Source organism: Thalassophryne amazonica, chromosome 8 (assembly GCF_902500255.1).
Source record: "Thalassophryne amazonica chromosome 8, fThaAma1.1, whole genome shotgun sequence".
In the NCBI taxonomy this organism is placed as follows: Eukaryota; Metazoa; Chordata; class Actinopteri; order Batrachoidiformes; family Batrachoididae; genus Thalassophryne; species Thalassophryne amazonica.
Window position 1 is genome coordinate 94567525 of NC_047110.1, and position 16101 is coordinate 94583625.

At 41.7% G+C, this 16101-nt stretch overlaps 1 protein-coding gene and 2 pseudogenes across 1 annotated transcript in view; all 3 read left to right on the forward strand.

Annotated features, from left to right (window-relative positions):
* The first annotated feature begins 1768 nt into the window (after positions 1-1768).
* On the forward strand, positions 1769-1885 carry LOC117516413 (annotated as a pseudogene).
* A 798-nt stretch (positions 1886-2683) lies between these two features.
* LOC117516410 lies at positions 2684-2801 on the forward strand (annotated as a pseudogene).
* Positions 2802-10102: 7301 nt separating this feature from the next.
* c8h12orf4 (chromosome 8 C12orf4 homolog) overlaps positions 10103-16101 on the forward strand; it is a 53583-nt gene continuing 47584 nt past the window's right edge. Inside the window, exon 1 of the mRNA XM_034177018.1 lies at positions 10103-10196. The gene's annotated coding sequence lies outside the window, so the exon portion shown is untranslated. The remainder of the gene's footprint in view (positions 10197-16101) is intronic.

Below are 16101 nucleotides of genomic sequence, written 5' to 3' on the forward strand. Positions count from 1 at the left end.
TTTGTCTGGCGAGGTGAAGGACGGCGCGCTCTCCAGCGCCCAAAAGGATCGAAGCCCGACGCTTCTGGACCCAGACTCACCGCCGAACACCCCCAGGTGGACACGACAAACTGACTCTGTGAAGGATGGAAAAGGTGAGGTAAGTCAACAGCTACAACAAATATCCTTCAAAGGCACACACTATCAGCAACACATTCAGGTCTGAATTTAAGCTTTATGTAAATGAGCAGCTTCTCACAACAGGTGGAGGATCATCATTCCGTACGCCATGGCAGTGAGAAGCGAGCTGCACAATTCTCATCAATGTTCAAATATACTGCGTAACAAAGCACCAAATTACTGTTAACACTTATTCAGACAATCATCACCTCTGATGTGTGCTGTCAGCATGTGTCCCTCACCCGTCCTCCTTCACAGGCACGATGTGTCAAACCCCGCAGTCCTCAGCGTCTCACAAACAAACGTCACAAGGTCGAGTTCCCGGCAAGTCTGCTTGAACCACTCATGGCTTAAATGCAGAACGCCATCTCATTATCTGCTTCAGCTGAAAGTCTTTAAGTTTACACGTGAGCATCATCCACAGGTGCAGCTAATAATGCTGATGAGGGTGAAGGACTCTTCTGCCAGCACCTTCTCCTCAGACAAAAACCAGTTTGCATACCACCTGGAGAGCAAAGAAAAGAAAACAACACAAAAACATCCAGCCAAACCCCCCAACACACAACAAAGGTATTTTGTATTAATTGAATCAATGAAAAGGGGATTGCCTTACAAATCTTATTATATTCTCTCTGAGTACAATTAATTTCATATTTTGCTGACTATGCCCTGTAGTCCAAAAGATCTCCATCAGAATCCATTACGTCCTTTACAAACAAAATGTCTTTATCATACCAGTGTCTACGGATGACAATGACAAAGGTTGTCAATCATCCAGGACAAGAAAATAATGGATAAGTCAAATCAAAAGTGATTGGATGTCTTGGATATTGTTTTTCACTGCTCCAAGCGACTCTGATTCCAAAGGGAATACCAAGTGCTGTAAGGATTTTAATTTTTGTTTTTCCACTCTGTAGACAGTAGAGGGTGCTATTGACTTTTTTTTGGCAAGACAAAACTTTGGAGAAAAACACGTTAGTCATCAACATATTGTTACATAATTACAATCTATAAACGGTGGATATATATATATATATATATAAAAACTTTATTCTTTTCACCACTGTCTACGGATGACAATGCACATTTCATTTATAGTGTATGAAGAGAGAGCATTTTTATACACATACATATATTGTAAGGTAGAATAAGATAAAAGTAAAAAACATTTTATTGTTATATTTGTCGACAGGATGAGAAAATCCACAATACGTGGCACATTTTATTTCCAAAGCTGAAAACATCTAAATATTTGTATACCTGTGTAATATCCCTCAGTGGTGTGTACGCTTGACTTCTATGCGCATTAGCCAGTATGATTGTGTGGGACCAGTAGAATGTTAAATAGTATCCACGAATACATACTGCAATACTGATATTGTATTCTTTAATTTCATTTAATATTTGTATATAGTGCGTTGACATTGTTTTACATGAATTTCGTAGCACCAAGGGGCACGTGCAATTTCATAGTGTCCAGCATGCATTGACAACAAAGGCTTAACAGAATTGAAGATGCTAATGATCTTTTAAAAACAAAAGATCCAGAACAGCGTTAATTTACATTGTTAAAGCAGCTATAAAAGCAGTACAATTTGGTGGTTTCATCACTTACGGCCATACCACTCTGAAAATGCCCGATCTCGTCTGATCTTGGAAGCTAAGCAGAGTCGGGACTGGTAGTACTTGAATGGGAGACTGCCTGGGCATACAGGTTCTGTGATTTTGTTTTTGCCACTCTGGACAGTCGAGGGTGATACTTAACTTTTTCAACAAGACATAGCTCTGGAGAAAAGCAGACGTTGTCACCAACGTATTATGCATGAATTGTTTGCGGCTGTTGTCAACTTTAAACAGTCAAGGAGGCTGTCAATCTGCAGGACTAGAAAATTATCTAGACGTCAAGTAAAAAATCATGGATGTCTTGAGACTTTGTCAGTCCTCCTGCAATGTCATTCTGCAGGGAAGACCAAGTGCCGTAAGCCTTTCAATTTTTGTTTTTCCACTCTGTGGACAGTAGGGGGTGGTCTTGACTTTTTTCAGCAAGACGAGCTGGAGAAAACATGTTAGTTCATCAACATATTGTGGCATAATTACATCTATGATAGGGTGGAATTATATCCATAATACTTGGCACATTTTATTTCAAAGCAGACAACTTCTAAAAATTTGTATTGCTGTGTAATATCCCTCAGTACTGTGTAAGCTTGACTTCTATGCGCAATAGCCAATATGATTGTGTCGTCGGAGTAGAATGTAAAATAGTATCCACACATACATACTGCAATACTGATATTGTATTCTTTAATTTAATATTTTTTATATAGTGCGTTGACATTGTTTTACATGAATTTCGTAGCACCAAGGGGCACGTGCAAAATTTTTCAGTGTCCCGCATTCATTGACAACAAAGGCTTAACAGAATTGAAGATGCTAATGATCTATTAAAAAACAAAAGATCCAAAAAATGTGTCAATTTGCATTGTTAAAGCAGCTATAAAGCAGTACAATTTGGTGTTTTCACCACTACAGCCATACTGCTCTGAAAATGCCCGATCTCGTCTGATCTCGGAAGCTAAGCAGAGTTGGGCCTGGTTAGTACTGGATGGGAGACCGCCTGGGAATATCAGGTGCTGTAAGCCTTTCGATTTTTTGTTTTTCCACTCTGGACAGTCGAGGGTGATATTGACTTTTTCAACAAGACATAGGTCTGGAGAAAAGCAGACGTTTGTCACCAACGTATTGATGCATGATTGTTTGCATGTTGTCAACTTTAAACAGTCAAGGAAGGCTGTCAATCATGCAGGACTAGAAAATGATCTAGAAGTCAAGTAAAAAAATCACTGGATGTCTTGGAGACCTTTTGTCAGTCCGCTGTTGTGTGTTGGGGGGGTTTGGCTGGATGTTTTTGTGTTGTTTTCTTTTCTTTGCTCTCCAGGTGGTATGCAAACTGGTTTTTGTCTGTGGAGAAGGTGCTGGCAGAAGAGTCCTTCACCCTCATCAGCATTATTAGCTGCACCCTGTGGAAGGATGTTCACGTGCAGGCCTACTGACTCGCAGCACCTGTGGATGATGCTCACGTGTAAACTTAAAGACTTTCAGCTGAAGCAGATAATGAGATGGCGTTCTGCATTTAAGCCATGAGTGGTTCAAGCAGAACTGCCGGGAACTCGACCTTGTGACGTTCGTTGTGAGACGCTGAGGACTGCGCCTGGGTTTGACACGTCGTGCCTGTGAAGGAGGGCGGGTGAGGGACACATGCTGTCAGCACACAGCAGAGGTGATTATTGTCTGAATGATTGTTAATAGTAATTGGCATTTTGTTACGCAGTATATTTGAACATTGATGAGAATTGTGCAGTTGCTTCTCACTGCCGTGGCGTACGGACTGATGATCCTCCACCTGTTGTGAGAAGCTGCTCATTTACATAAGCTTAAATTCAGACCTGAATGTGTTGCTGCTTGCCTCTACTGGTGTTGGCTCTCACTGCGGTATTGTATCACTTCCTGTTCCGGAGCACAGCGGTGGTTTTGCTGTATCTGTTAGCTGTTAATCTGCGCAGTTTAGATTGATCTAGTTACCTAGAGTAACGATTTGTTTCACAGTGTAATCTTACGTGCTTTAACTAAAGCACTCCCTCTCTGAATCACCTCTAAATTATTTACACGTTATTCACTTTGCGTGTTTTTAGGAATCCGCTAGCTTAGCGCAAGCTACTAGCTCTTAGCCGGTTTAGCATGGTGGCTTCTCCTGTCTCTCCCGCACCTTTTCTGCTCTGGGTGTGAAATGTTAGTTATTCCTTGGCGTCCTTTAGTAGTAATGGTACTTGTAATAAGTGTAGCTTATTCGTAGGTTTGGAGGCCAGGCTGGGCGAATTGGAGACTCGGCTCCGCACCGTGGAAAATTCTACAGCTAGCAGGCCCCGGTAGTCGGTGCGACCAAGGTAGCTTAGCCGCCGTTAGTTCCCTCTGGCAGATCCCGAGCAGCGGGAAAGCAGGCCGACTGGGTGACTGTAAGGAGGAAGCATAGCCCTAAACAGAAGCCCCGTGTACACCGCCAACCTGTTCACATTTCTAAACCGTTTTTTTCCCAACTCAGCGACACACCCACCGAGGATCAACTCTGGTTATTGGCGACTCTGTTTTGAGAAATGTGAAGTTAGCGACACCAGCAACCATAGTCAATTGTCTTCCGGGGGCCAGAGCAGGCGACATTGAAGGAAATTTGAAACTGCTGGCTAAGGCTAAGCGTAAATTTGGTAAGATTGTAATTCACGTCGGCAGTAATGACCAACCCGGTTACGCCAATCGGAGGTCACTAAAATTAACATTGAATCGGTGTGTAACTTTGCAAAAACAATGTCGGACTCTGTAGTTTTCTCTGGGCCCCTCCCCATCAGACCGGGAGTGACATGTTTAGCCGCATGTTCTCCTTGAATTGCTAGCTGTCTGAGTGGTGTCCAAAAAATGAGGTGGGCTTCATAGATAATTGGCAAAGCTTCTGGGGAAAACCTGGTCTTGTTTAGGAGAGACGGCATCCATCCCACTTTGGATGGAGCAGCTCTCATTTCTAGAAATCTGGCCAATTTCTTAAATCCTCCAAACTGTGACTATCCAAGGTTGGGACCAGGAAGCAGAGTTGTAGTCTTACACACCTCTCTGCAGCTTCTCTCCCCCTGCCATCCCCTCATTACCCCATCCCCGTAGAGACGGTGCCTGCTCCCAGACCACCATAACCAGCAAAAATCTATTTAAGCATAAAAATTCAAAAAGAAAAATAATATAGCACCTTCAACTGCACCACAGACTAAAACAGTTAAATGTGGTCTATTAAACATTAGGTCTCTCTCTTCTAAGTCCCTGTTGGTAAATGATATAATAATTGATCAACATATTGATTTATTCTGCCTTACAGAAACCTGGTTACAGCAGGATGAATATGTTAGTTTAAATGAGTCAACAACCCGAGTCACACTAACTGCCAGAACGCTCGTAGCACGGGCCGAGGGGGAGGATTAGCAGCAATCTTCCATTCCAGCTTATTAATTAATCAAAACCCAGACAGAGCTTTAATTCATTTGAAATCTTGACTCTTAGTCTTGTCCATCCAAATTGGAAGTCCCAAAAACCAGTTTTATTTGTTGTTATCTATCGTCCTCATGGTCGTTACTGTGAGTTTCTCTGTGAATTTTCAGAAGTTTTGTCTGGCTTAGTGCTTAGCTCAGATAAGATAATTATAGTGGGCGGATTTTAACATCCACACAGATGCTGAGAATGACAGCCTCAACACTGCATTTAATCTATTATTAGACTCAATTGGCTTTGCTCAAAATGTAAATGAATCCACCCCCACTTAATCTTGTTCTGACTTATGGTATGGAAATTGAAGACTTAACAGTATTCCCTGAAAACTCCCTTCTGTCTGATCATTTCTTAATAACATTTACATTTACTCTGATGGACTACCCAGCAGTGGGGAATAAGTTTCATTACACTAGAAGTCTTTCAGAAAGCGCTGTAACTAGGTTTAAGGATATGTTTCCTTCTTTATGTTCCCTAATGCCATATACCAACACAGTGCAGAATAGCTACCTAAACTCTGTAAGTGAGATAGAGTATCTCGTCAATAGTTTTACATCCTCATTGAAGACAACTTTGGATGCTGTAGCTCCTCTGAAAAAGAGAGCTTTAAATCAGAAGTGCCTGACTCCGTGGTATAACTCACAAACTCGCAGCTTAAAGCAGATAACCCGTAAGTTGGAGAGGAAATGGCGTCTCACTAATTTAGAAGATCTTCACTTAGCCTGGAAAAAGAGTCTGTTGCTCTATAAAAAGCCCTCCGTAAAGCTAGGACATCTTACTATCATCACTAATTGAAGAAATAAGAACAACCCCAGGTTTCTTTTCAGCACTGTAGCCAGGCTGACAAAGAGTCAGAGCTCTATTGAGCCGAGTATCCTTAACTTTAACTAGTAACTATTAGAGGAAAAATTACTCATAACCATCCCAAAGACGTATCGTTATCTTTGGCTGCTTTCAGTGATACCGGTATTTGGTTAGACTCTTTCTCTCAGATTGTTCTGTCTGAGTTATTTTCATTAGTTACTCATCTAAACCATCAACATGTCTATTGGACCCATTCCTACCAGGCTGCTCAAGGAAGCCCTACCATTATTTAATGCTTCGATCTTAAATATTGATCAATCTATCTTTATAGTTGGCTATGTACCACAGGCTTGGTGGCAGTAATTTAAAACATTACTTAAAAAGCCATCACTTGACCCAGCTATCTTAGCTAATTATAGGCCCAATCTCCAACCTTCCTTTTCTCTCAACAATTCTTGAAAGGGTAGTTGTAAAACAGCTAACTGATCATCTGCAGAGGAATGGTCTTTTTGAAGAGTTTCAGTCAGGTTTTAGAATTCATCATAGTACAGAAACAGCATTAGTGAAGGTTACAAATGATCTTCTTATGGCCTCAGACAGTGGACTCATCTCTGTGCTTGTTCTGTTAGACCTCAGTGCTGCTTTGATACTGTTGACAATAAAATTTTATTACAGAGATTAGAGCATGCCATAGGTATTAAAGGCACTGCGCTGCGGTGGTTTGAATCATATTTATCTAATAGATTACAATTTGTTCATGTAAATGGGGAATCTTCTTCACAGACTAAGGTTAATTATGGAGTTCCACAAGGTTCTGTGCTAGGACCAATTTTATTCACTTTATACATGCTTCCCTTAGGCAGTATTATTAGACGGCATTGCTTAAATTTTCATTGTTACGCAGATGATACCAGCTTTATCTATCCATGAAGCCAGAGGACACACACCAATTAGCTAAACTGCAGGATTGTCTTACAGACATAAGGACATGGATGACCTCTAATTTCCTGCTTTAAACTCAGATAAAACTGAAGTATTGTACTTGGCCCCACAAATCTTAGAAACATGGTGTCTAACCAGATCCTTACTCTGGATGGCATTACCCTGACCTCTAGTAATACTGTGAGAAATCTTGAAGTCATTTTTGATCAGGATATGTCATTCAAAGTGCATATTAAACAAATATGTAAGACTGCTTTTTTGCATTTACGCAATACTCTAAAATTAGAAAGGTCTTGTCTCAGAGTGATGCTGAAAAACTAATTCATGCATTTATTTCCTCTAGGCTGGACTATTGTAATTCATTATTATCAGGTTGTCCTAAAAGTTCCCTGAAAAGCTTTCAGTTAATTCAAAATGCTGCCGCTAGAGTACTGACGGGACTAGAAGGAGAGAGCATATCTCACCCATATTGGCCTCTCTTCATTGGCTTCCTGTTAATTCTAGAATAGAATTTAAAATTCTTCTTCTTACTTATAAGGTTTTGAATAATCAGGTCCCTTCTTATCTTAGGGACCTCATAGTACCATATCACCCCAATAGAGCGCTTCGCTCATCAGCCAAGCTTGAACCTTCGTGCGCATGCGTGAGTTTTTTCACGCCTGTCGGTTGCGTCATTCGCCTGTGAGCAGGCTTTGTGTGAGCAGTGGTCCACCCCTCTCGTCGGATTTTTATTCTGAATAAATGTCTGAACGATTTGGAGCTTTGCTGCATCAAATTTTTCCAGAAACTGTGAGAGACCGCCAGGTGGACACCATTCGGAAAATTCAGATGGCTTTCAGGGATGATTTTATGGGGATTACACAGATTAAGGAGTGCTCCAGCCGGTTTAAAGACCGCCCACAGCGTCTGAGAGCGCGGCACACTCCGAGCGCCGATTGACAGGCTGACACCCCGCTGGAACAACCAGATCATTTCCAACGTGTAGGCTTTGTTGATCCGGGACGTCGTCTGACGTCCACAAAAAATGGCAGAAGACGTGGACATCAAGACTTTTTCGGCACATTCCACTGTTACAGGAGTTTTTTTTCATGGAAAGAGAAGCGGAGGGATGCGCCACCATGCTGCTCATGGCGCGGGACAAAAGCACCTCCGTGTTGGTCTCACAGGACGGCTTTCAGATGGCTTCAGACGGCTTTTGGTGGCTTTTCAGTCGTGTGACTATCCGAGAAATTGTGCATGAGCTGGTCATGCCAGAACATGTCCTGTGAGGCTTCATCACGGCGTTGCTTTGCACCCTGGGCTCCACCGCGACGCGCGGAATTCCTCCGCACGTCTGTCTCAATGTGCCGAAAAGTGCAGATGTCCACGTCTTCCGTCAGACGACGTCCCGGATCAACACAGCGTCCAGTGTGTAAATGAACGGCACATATCACTGTTACAGGAGTTTTTGTCATGGAAAGAGGAGCGGAGGAATTCCGCGCGTCGCGGTGGAGCCGCATGGCGCAAAGCAACGCCGTGATGAAGCCTCACAGGACATGTTCTGTCATGTCCAGCATATGCACAATTTCTCGGATAGTCACACGATGAACAGCCACCGAAAAGCCATCTGAAGTCTTCTGCCATTTTTGTGGAAGTCAGACGACGTCCGGATCAACAAAGCTTTCACGTTGGAAATGATCTGGTTGTTCAGCGGGGTTTGAGCCTGTCGATCAGTGCTCGGAGTGCGCCGCGCTCTCAGACGCTGTGGACGGTCTTTAAACCGGCTGGAGCACTCCTTAATCTGTGTAATCCCCATAAAATCGTCCCTGAAAGCCATCTGAATTTTCCGAATGGTGTCCACCTGGAGGTCTCTCACAGTTTCTGGAAAAATTTGATGCAGCAAAGCTCCAAATCGTTCAGACATTTATTCGCAATAAAAATCCGACGAGAGGGGTGGACCACTGCTCACACAAAGCCTGCTCACAGGCGAATGACACAACCGACAGGCGTGAAAAAACTCACGCATGTGCATGAAGGTTCAAGCTTGGCTGATGCAATCACACGTGATTCAAAGCCATATGGTTTTTGCAAAAAATAAAAAGGTCAGTCGGATACTTTTCTAACAGACCTCGTATTGTTCAACTTCAAAAATAGAATAAGTTTGAAACTGTTTACACTGTTTGTTGTGGTGTGTTAATTTTGTTGTATTGTGGTTTGTCAGCCCTCTACCTCAGGAGATTTTGTTTTAAATTGTGTTGAGTGATATGTTTTAAACAAAAATATTGATTGTGATAATTAAAGTATTTTGTTGTCACGTACAATGTTTGGTGAAATTTTATCCTAGGTCTTTTGGATCCTTTGGATCTATGAAGCATAAATATGAAAAAGTGTCGGTATCAATATCGGCGATACTGGGCCTGTATTTACTTGGTATCGGATCAGTACCAAAATTCCCAGTATCGCCCACCTCTAATCCTTAGTAATGGCCATCGTGCGGCACACCGCTGGTCACGTGACGTCCATATCCAGGTCTCTTTTTCCATGGAGGGTACTATTGACTTTTTTCCAACAAGACAACTATTCTTTTTTGGCCACCAACCTGTTGTTGCATAATTACCACACAGATTAATAGAGTTAGAGAAACATACACCGTACATCTGTCCGTACTGTATCGCATATTATTTTGTTGCCCATAAACAAATGATTTTTGCCATATAATCAAACACACACACGCACGAATACTGTGGTGATGATTCACGTTTTGCATTTGTCCGTTAAAGGAGAACAAGAATTAAAAAAAAATAAAAACCGTGTTTAAAGTTGCTTCCGCCGTTGAGAGCAAAGAAAAGATATGTTCTGTGTGCTTACATCATTGGGAATTAACACCTTTTCCCTAAGGACCATTCTAGGTCAAGGAGTTTCCCCTAAAGAGAGGGCAATGGCAGTCATAAACTTTCTGAGGAGCACAGGATTTATAATAAAGTGTAGGGCAGATAATTCATTGTGTTTTCTAGGTGTACATTCTGACAATTGGGGGCAGCAATGCACTAGCCGTGCCTAGTCTGCCGGAAATAAAAAAAAAAGAAGAAGAAGAAGAAGAAGGAAAAAAAAAAAAAAAAAAGTCGTTATTGTGTGGCGAAAGTGCTGATACGGAAACAACGTGACACCGTTGATCAGGTGATCGAAACCAAACAGGAAGTGAGGCTTATTTCATACGCTTGCGTTTGCAGGTCAGTCTGCTTCTGATGAAAAATTATCTCAAACTAGGAACAGACCATTTGTATAAATTTTAGAAGTCCGTTCACACCTAAATATCTGTTGTACTGCCAGGTAATCTTTAGCTAGCTCAATGCTAATAGTTGTGGTTAAGTGGTGGTATTGTGTTACTGTGTTATTGTTGGTCGGGTGGATGTCTTGTGTGTCTTGTACTTACAAATTTGTCGGAGTTTTTAAATTCTGGATTCCGTGTAATTTTTAATTGTAATATGTTCGCTGACATTAATGAGCAAAGCTCTTCACTATCTGTGTATATATAATCAAACAATAGTTTAAAATTGAATAATTGTTGCAGAACCTCAAAGTAATGATAGGCTACTTCACAATTGTTACGGTTCTGTTTTTTACGACAAAAGACCAATTATTGAAGAAACACTGTTCAGTAGTTCATCACAGTGCTTCCGATGTTTGTTTTTTTTCGTAGCAATGAAATGTAAATTAAAAAATTGAAATTGTAAGCAGGCATATTTGTCTTTCGAATTAGCGATTAGTCCCACTTACATTTTTTTACATAATTGAAGTAACTGATAATCACAGCTGCGAGTGTCACACAGCTTTTCAGGCCTTTCTTTGTGAAAAATGACCAATTTAGGATTTTATTACTGTGAAATTTACATTTTTTTCAAATGTTTTCTACTTTAAAATACTCAGATAAGCTGAATACTCAAAGCAGGTCTCCATGGTTTGCGCCCTTCAAGGATCGATTCAAAGTGGGAATGGTGGTGCTACCAGTACCAAAACATGTGTCCGTAGCAATGCTAATTTGCGTAGTTTTATTTCACACGGTTCGGTTCGGTTTCAATCCACACAAGGGTCGAAAGGATCGCTTCGTCTACCACCGGTTTGTGGCTTTTTACGACAATGTTCGGTTTGTGGCTTTTCCCCTATGTACCATTTCTGGGTTGTTTTGTGCCATAAGAACGAGCTTCATGGCGCTTCGCCCGCCCCGTATTATGTATATGTCGTGGACATGACAACGAAGCTCTTCAGCATCTCACCGTGTCATTTAGTTCCTTAAATGGACTACATTTTTGTAACGCTTTTCCAACTGCATCAGATGCTCAAAGCGCTTTACACATTAATGCCTCACATTCACCCCGATGTGAGGATGCTGCCATACAAGGTGCTCACTACACACCGGGAGCAACTAGGGATTAAGGACCTTGCCCAAGGGCCCTTAGTGATTTTCCAGTCAGGCTGGGATTTGAACCGAGGATCCTCTGGTCTCAAGCCCAACGGTTAACCACTAGAGCATCACCTCCCCTAATGTGATGGTCTGTTAGTAGCTTGTTCCTCCTTCAGACTTTTTTTAGTTAATGCTTCGGTGGAGCATGAGCATAATAACACGCTCATTTTGCACTCATCATAACGTTAGGATACAGTGCCCTCCAAAAGTATTGGAACACTTGCTTTTTCACATATTAATGTTCGATGTCGCTGACATTAATGAGCGAAGCTCTTTACTATCTGTATATATATTGTCAAACAATAATTTAAAATTGAATAAATGTTACAGAACTTACCAATGGTTTGTGGCTTTTGACGACAATGTTGTCAGGTTTGTGGCTGCTTTGTCTACCATGGGCCGTCGATTTTTTTGTGCCATTTGTGGTTTGTGGCTTAGGTTACCATGGGCAGAGTGTTTTGTGCCATTTCCGGTTTGTGGCTTCCTCTGCCATTGGTTTGTGGCTTTTTACGACGGTGTTGTACATTAAAATCATTTCCTTTTGGTGGCAGTTGTATAATACAAAAAATAAATACAAATAAGAATTAAACATAAGTCACACACAAATTAAACATACCATACTATTGAAAAGATAACATAGATTACATTGTATGACCTCGGTTTTGGACTAAAAAGTATAATTATGATTGATTTTTATTGAGCCTCCAGTAGGAGAGAATTAAAAATCATATACATGATCAAATAATATATTCACATAGATAAGAGAAAAATGAAACATTGACTAAAATGGTAACAGTAACATATTAAGAACAGTACGGTCATAAGGATTAAAACTTAGTAAAAGTTGCTGCAGAATCTGTCAATCCATCATTAACAGAAAACAATTCTTACTTTTACATTTAAAATCATCTCATGCGTATTTAACATGAGATATTTCATATTTTGGCATGTTTGACTAGCATTGGTGATGAGATTACTTAGACTAGAATAATCATATAAGTGTAAATTCAACAAATAAGTATAAAAACTAGCTGCTTGCGAAGCAGATCTAAAGATATGCCTCAACAGTTCCATATAACCAATATCTAGAGTAGTTTCAAAAGGCATTCAGCACAAGTGTATTATGACAGTATTTTTATATTCCTAGACATCACAATTGCCAATATATCTTTTTTAGAGACCTTAACAACTGCAGTGACGCAAATAAGCATTTGTTCCACTGTCGATTTTGCAAGTTTTCCCACCTACAAATAATGGAGAGGTCTGTAATTTTTATCGTAGGTACACGTCAGCTGTGAGAGACAGAATCTTAAAAAAAAAAAAAAGAAAATCTATTTATGATTTTTTTTTTTTTAAATAATCTGCATTTTATTGCATGGAATAAGTATTTGATACAATAGAAAACAGACCTTAATATTTGGTACACTAGCCTTTGTTTGCATTTGCAGAGGTCAGATGTTTCCTGTAGTTCTTGACCAAGTTTGCACACTGCAGCAGGGATTTTGGTCCACTCCTCCATACAGATCTCCAAATCTTTCAGGTTTCGAGTTTCAGGTCCCTCCAAAGATTTTCTATTGAGTTCAGGTCTGGAGACTGGCTAGGCCACTCCAGGACCTTGAAATTCTTTTTATTGAGCCTCTCCATAGTTGCCCTGGCTGTGTGTTTCAGGTCATTGTCATGCTGGAAGACCCAGCCATGACCCATCTTCAATGCCCTTACTGAGGGAAGGAGGTTGTTTGCCAAAATCTCACGGTACATGTTTCCATCTGCTCAAAGTGATATTAATCAGTGAAATCACCTGGTGGAGCCAGTGGCTGCAAAGAAAACCTGCATCCTCTTGACCCTTTCTGGAACAAGTTGCCCACCCCTGATCCAGATGGTCACTGGCGAACTTTAAACGTGCCTGAACATGTGCTGGCGTGAGCACATGTTCAGGAGCACATGTTCATGTTTTATACAGGTAACAAGTTCAAACAGGTGCAGTTAATACAGGTAAAGAGTGCAGAATAGGAGGACTTCTTAAAGAAAAACCAATAGGTCTGTGAGAGCCAGAATTCCTGCTGGTTGGTAGGTGATCAAATACTTAATTCATGCAATAAAATACAAATGAATTGTTTAAAAATCATACAATGTGATTTTCTGATTTTATTTTATTTTTTTATATTCTGTCTTTCACAGTTGAAGTGTACCTATGATAAAAATGACTGACCTCTCCATTCTTTGTCGGTGGGAAAACTTGCAAAATCGACAGTGGATCGAATACTTATTTGCCTCACTGTATATACACAATGGATACTATATGTCAACACTGGTCTAATTGCCATGTTCGAGGCAAAAACGACTCTGTCTGAACTGCAGCCTGTCTTACAAAGTCCAACACCTTGTAGGGCATAAAATGTACCTCTACATGTCTGTAGCCAGTTATCAACATGACTACCTGGCTTAGATGTTGATAAAGTTACTCCAAGGTATTTGACAACATTGGTTTCTACCAAGGGAACATCTTTAATATACCATATAGGTCAAGAGAATACATTTGCCAAAACTCAAACACTTTATTTTAACTGCGTTAAACCTCAGTCCATGACCTACTACATATCTGTTGGCTACATCAATGAGATTCTGCAAACCAATTGCAGTCAAACTTACCAGTAACAGATCATCTTCATAGCAGAATACATTATAACTAAGGTCAATGATACATATACCACCTATGCTATTGCATAACAAGGTCACTAAGTCACGGTAAAACAAGTTAAATAACATTGGTGAGGATAGTTCTCCTCGCCTAGTACCCTTATAAACACTAATAGACACCATAGTATTGCCACCGTGCTTCACTTGCACAGTGAGGTGAGAATACCAGTACACCACTGTCTTCCAACAATGTTCCAGGATACTGCCATTTGCTTTCCTGAACAAGATAGGGTGGGGGATAGCATTGAACGCTTCTTCTGCATCAAGACTGTATGTACGAGGTCTGTTAGAAAAGTATCCGACCTTTTTATTTTTTCAAAAACCATATGGATTTGAATCACGTGTGATTGCATCAGCCAAGCTTGAACCTTCGTGCGCATGCGTGAGTTTTTTCACGCCTGTCGGTTGCGTCATTCGCCTGTGAGCAGGATTTGTGTGAGCAGTGGTCCACCCCTCTCGTCAGATTTTTATTGGGAATAAATGTCTGAATGATTTGGAGCTTTGCTGCATCAATTTTTTCCAGAAACTGTGAGAGACCTCCAGGTGGACACCATTTGGAAAATTCAGATGGCTTTCAGGGACGTTTTTATAGGGATTACACAGATTAAGGAGTGCTCCAGCCGGTTTAAAGACCGCCCACAGCTGCTGAGAGCGCACCGATTGACAGGCTGAATCAACCAGATCATTTCCAACGTGAAGGCTTTGTTGATCTGGGACATCGTCTGACTTACACAAAAATGGCAGGAGACGTGGACATCAGTACTTTTTCGGCACATTCCACTGTTACAGGAGTTTTTTTCATGGAAAGAGAAGCGGAGGGATGCGCCACGGAACCGTTCATGGTGCAGCACAAAACCACCTCCATGTTGGTCTCACAGGACGGCTTTGAGATGGCTTTCAGACGGCTTTCGGTGGTTTTTCAGTCGTGTGACTATCCGAGAAATTGTGGATGAGCCTGGACATGCCAGAACATGTCCTGTGAGGCTTCATCAAGGCGTTGCTTTGAGCCATGCGGCACCGCCACGACGCGCGGAATTTCTCCGCACGTCTGTCTCAATGTGCCGAAAAAGTGCTGATGTCCACGTCTTCCGCAATTCCTGTGCTAGTCAGACGTCGTCCCGGATAAAACACAGCGTCCAGTGTGGAAATGAACGGCACATTCCACTGTTACAGGAGTTTTTGTCATGGAAAGAGAAGCAGAGGAATTCTGCGCATCGCGGCGGTGCTGCATGGCGCAAAGCAACGCCGTGATGAAGCCTCACAGGACATGTTCTGGCATGTCCAGGCTCATCCACAATTTCTCGGATAGTCACACGACTGAAAAACCACCAAAAGCCATCTGAAAGCCATCTCAAAGCCGTCCTGTGAGACCAACACGGAGGTGGTTTTGTGCCGCGCCATGAACGGTTCCGTGGCGCATCCCTCCACTTCTCTTTCCATGGAAAAAAAACTCCTGTAACAGTGGAATGTGCCGAAAAAGTACTGATGTCCACGTCTCCTGCCATTTTTGTGTAAGTCAGACGATGTCCCGGATCAACAAAGCCTTCACGTTGGTGAAGGCTTCACGTTGCCTTCATCTGGTTGATTCAGCCTGTCGATCGGCGCTCGGAGCGCGGTGCGCTCTCAGACGCTGTGGGCGGTCTTTAAACCGGCTGGAGCACTCCTTAATCTGTGTAATCCCCATAAAATCGTCCCTGAAAGCCATTTGAATTTTCCGAATGGTGTCCACCTGGAGGTCTCTCACAGTCTCTGGAAAAAATTGATGCAGCAAAGCTCGAAATCGTTCAGACATGTATTCGCAATAAAAATCCGACGAGAAGGTTGGACCACTGCTCACACAAAGCCTGCTCACAGGCGAATGACGCAACCGACAGGAGTGAAAAAACTCATGCATGCGCACGAACGTTCAAGCTTGGCTGATGCAATCACACGTGATTCAAATCCATATGGTTTTTGAAAAAAATAAAAAGGTCAGA